This window comes from Diospyros lotus, chromosome 5, assembly GCF_014633365.1.
Source record: "Diospyros lotus cultivar Yz01 chromosome 5, ASM1463336v1, whole genome shotgun sequence".
Lineage (NCBI taxonomy): Eukaryota > Viridiplantae > Streptophyta > Magnoliopsida > Ericales > Ebenaceae > Diospyros > Diospyros lotus.
The window spans coordinates 37810777-37814380 of record NC_068342.1 but is presented as its reverse complement, the minus strand read 5'-3'; positions in this window follow the sequence as shown (position 1 = coordinate 37814380).

Here is a 3604-nt window from a genome sequence, read left to right as displayed (position 1 = left end):
TATTATAAATTCTTCACAAATTTCAATATAATACGTATAAATTATTTGTTACAAAAATTTTAGAGGATACCTTATTAAATTTTTGACTGAGTATTCACTTTTTGACCTTTTTTTATTTCACTAAAGTCATGACATAAAAAATGATCAAACGATTTTCAATTTAATGTATATAGGGCAACATGAGTTTATACGTGTCTGAGTTCAGTGCTTGATTATTTCGCGTTTAAATTCAATGTTTGATTTTTTTTAGTTGCACCGTGCCTGAAGGCACGAGTTATTCCTAGTATTCAAATATGTCGAGAATGGTTCTTGCTTGTTAAAAGAGAAAGAAAAGATGAAAGAATAAAAGACTTGGATTTACCTCTTGGGTCTGTACTCGAATCTTTAAACTTGATTAACATATGTAATAGTTTTATTTTAATGGTTAAATTTATGTTATTTCATAGTGATGAAAAATTTAGATTTTGTTCTCTTTGTTTTTCAATTTTCAATTTTGACTTTTGAATTCATTTTAAATTTTCTGTTCTGGTAGTCTATCTATTTTTAAAAAATTAAAAACACATTCTCTTTGTCATTTTAAAAAACATTTCTCAAAACAAAAAATTAGAAAACGCGTTCTTTTTGAAATTTTGAAAATAAAATTGTAATAATATTTTATTCAATAAATTAAAAATATTTAATGTTAATATATTATTAAAATATATATTTTTTAAAGATAATGAATTTTGTAATATTTTTTCTATTATAATAATAAATATATGAATAAATAAATAAATAAATGTATTTTGAGTTTAGAGTTTGTTTTGGATGAAAACACTCAAAAGAATTTTTTGTTGTTTTTTAGTTTTCTTTATATTTTTTTTATTTTCAAAAATATATTTTTAAAAATAGTAAAGAGAAAGCTTTTTTATTATTTTAAAAAATTAAAAACTAAAAATGACTTAAAAAATGTAAAGAGAACGCAATCTTAGATTCGACATATACTATGTTTTAGATAACACAATGAATTTTTTACCAATATATTCGATCTATACTAAGTTATTTTGATTAGTGAATTTCAAGGATTTTAAGTGGAATATTCTTTTAGTTATTTCAATCATGAATAATGGTTGTTTTCTTTTATTATAACATGGAAGGATGTTTAGGGTCTGTGAAATAAAATTTTTGGCGTACAATTTATAGTCAATTTCATAACCCATTAAGAAGTGTGACATTTAATAATATTAAAGCCAACTCATGACAGTTACCATGTTGGTGCAGGGTTAAAAAAGTGTTATGAATATAACTAAATTTCTGTTTGATTGTATTATTTAAAATTTAATTCTAAATAATAATTACTTAGAAAAAACAAAAATCACCCCATCCCCTTAAAAAATAAATTTTATAAGAAGAAACTTTAAATACTTATACCACACACATATTTTCCAAAAAAAAGTTAATGATGTTTGATTATTTCCATAAAAAATATGTATAATAATTACACATAATTAGACATTTTCTATAAAAAATGTGTGCTATCAAACGCACTCTAAGGGTTTTAGATATATTACTCAATTCAATAAATTTATAAGTTACGTTTAATTAGCACTTGAGAAATAAAATAAATAATTATTTGACAATTAAAATGAAATAGTTTTAAATTAATAATTTCACTATAATCAATTATATGAATGTACGTACTAAGTAGATTCATTATAAAAGAAAATTAAAAATCACAGAAGGAGAATGATCGAAAGTGTTATAGTTTTTAATTTATTAGTTCATAAACTCAATTTATTGAACTAATTAATTAGTCAAATAAACTCATTTTTAATCTTAGTCAATGTTAAGGGGCAAATATTTGCATATTAATAATGGTCTATCACTTATAACTCAGGTGGCTCAATCTCATTAAATAATGTTTTTATGGGCTCATTTTCACCTTTTAAAAAAGTATTAATACATGCGTCAAAATTCTTTACTATTAAAAATATGATATTTAGTTTCTGATATGTAAAAAATTTAAGATTTTATATTTTAATTATTAAAAATTCTTGTTTTGAGTCTTTATCGTGACGGAACATTAGAATGTATATGAATGAGCTTGGTTTTGTGAGTGACACGCCATGTGGATAACTAATTGGTAAAATTTGAATAAGTTGATTGATTTGTTACGGTCTCTCAACAATTAAAAATTATGGTATTTGATTTCTAATGCATGTGCAAAACATCTAAATTTCATATCTCAACTATTAAAAAATAATGTTGTTATTTATGTCTAGTAGGACATACACATAGAAAAAGAGAAAGTGAAATATTATGAAAAAGTCACGTCAATAAGATATATCAGATTAAAATTTATCTTGATGAGAAAAATCATTACTCATAACTTGAAAAAAAAAACCTAAATTCCAAATATATTAAATTTTTGAATTACTAACACAAATAACGTTACATTCTTCTATGGTCAATCACAAAATATGACAGAAGTAATCTCTATCATTTCTTTTTGTTGAACTAGGTTCCATTTCTCTCTTACTCTTTTATTTATTTATATCATTCTTTGTGTTTTAACCAAATTTTTCATGAAAAATACCCATTTTTCACATAAATTCCAACTTTTTGGGTGATTAATTGACTTTTTTTCTAGACAATTTATTTTCTAACTTTTGCTCATGTGACCTTAAAGTAATAATTTTTAATAGTTGAGATATAAAATTTTTAATAGTTGAAATATAAAATGTTGAGAAAACACAACAAACCAGTTAATCTATTCAAATACTGTCAATCAATAATACATGTGGTGTGTTATTTAAGGAAACGGGTGCGCTCATACATGTGCCAATGTTTTGTGATGGTAAACACTTAAAACAACAATTTTTAATAATTAATATATAGAATCTTGATGTTTTGTACACCAAAGATTAAATGTCATATTTTTTAATTATTGAGGAGACAACACATGTATTAGCCCTTTAAGAAACGTTAGGAAGACTCCAACCATGCTCCCTATTTTGTTTTTTTTATTATATTATTATAAACAATTCACTCCATATTTTGATTTTACCTTGAAAACTATACTTACTCTAACTACACTCTCTATTTGACTTCTAATTTTATTTATTTATTAATAAACTTCAATTCTATTTATTTTACTTTACTTATAATTTTTACTACTATAAAATTTTATTATTTAATTTATAATTTAATAATAAATATTATGATATTAAATTGTAATAATATTTAATATATTTTAAATTAATTTTCTAATTATTTTTAAATAAAATTATTTAACAAATTTGTTTGAAATAATTCCATAATAATAAATTTAAAATTTTAATATATTAAAATTAATAATCAAATACACAAATCAATAATCAAATAAACAAAATAATCAGATACACACGTATACAAAATCAATAACAATCAAATACATACATACATACATAAAATTAATAATCAAATGCACATATATACAAAAAATCAATAACCAAATACACAAAATAATCAGATACATACATATACAAAATTAATAATCAAATACACACATACACAAAATTAATAATTAAACAAACAAACAAATAAAAAAATTTCCCAAAATCATAACCTGCCAAATCTGTCTGTG